This window comes from Aptenodytes forsteri, unplaced genomic scaffold (genome assembly GCF_000699145.1).
Source record: "Aptenodytes forsteri isolate BGI_AS27 unplaced genomic scaffold, ASM69914v1 Scaffold217, whole genome shotgun sequence".
In the NCBI taxonomy this organism is placed as follows: Eukaryota; Metazoa; Chordata; class Aves; order Sphenisciformes; family Spheniscidae; genus Aptenodytes; species Aptenodytes forsteri.
This window is the reverse complement of record NW_008796222.1, coordinates 4,233,667-4,234,201: the sequence shown is the minus strand read 5'-3', so window position 1 is coordinate 4,234,201 and position 535 is coordinate 4,233,667. Positions and strand designations below refer to the sequence as shown.

Below are 535 nucleotides of genomic sequence, written 5' to 3'. Positions count from 1 at the left end.
CTCTCATATTAAAGAGGATATTTTAGATAATTTAATAACATTATACCAATGTTCAAATTTGCACTGACTATCAAATTGCAAGCCAACAATCACCCCATTCAACTATATAAATCACTGATTTAAAAGGTCTGTATCAGTTCAACAAAAAAAGGCAGGAAGGATTTGACTATCAGTGGGGAGTACTTACTGGGTCTAACTTTAGGTACATAATTTAGATGGACAGTCTCCTTAAGCCTCCAGCATAATTATCAGACATAAGTAGGCTCTTCCAGAGGTGATTCAGAGCACCTAGATTAGAGTGCAAGTTGATGAGATGGGTCAAGCCAATCTCCAGCTTGCTGCTGCCAAGAAGAATGATCTCCCTTCCTGCCCCCAGCTATGCCCCCTTACCCCACACCTCCGGGTCCGGAGGGTGGGAGATGCCCTGCCCATGAGCTCTGCTGATTTCATAGAATCATAGAATCATTAAGGTTGGAAAAGACCTCTAAGATCATCGAGTCCAACCGTCAACCCAACACCACCATGCCCACTAAAC

The 535-nt window shown here is 43.0% G+C and overlaps 1 protein-coding gene across 1 annotated transcript in view; it reads right to left on the bottom strand.

The window, feature by feature from the left end:
* Positions 1-535, bottom strand: part of GOPC (golgi associated PDZ and coiled-coil motif containing) — a 22,405-nt gene that overhangs the window by 14,788 nt on the left and 7,082 nt on the right. The window lies entirely within an intron of this gene.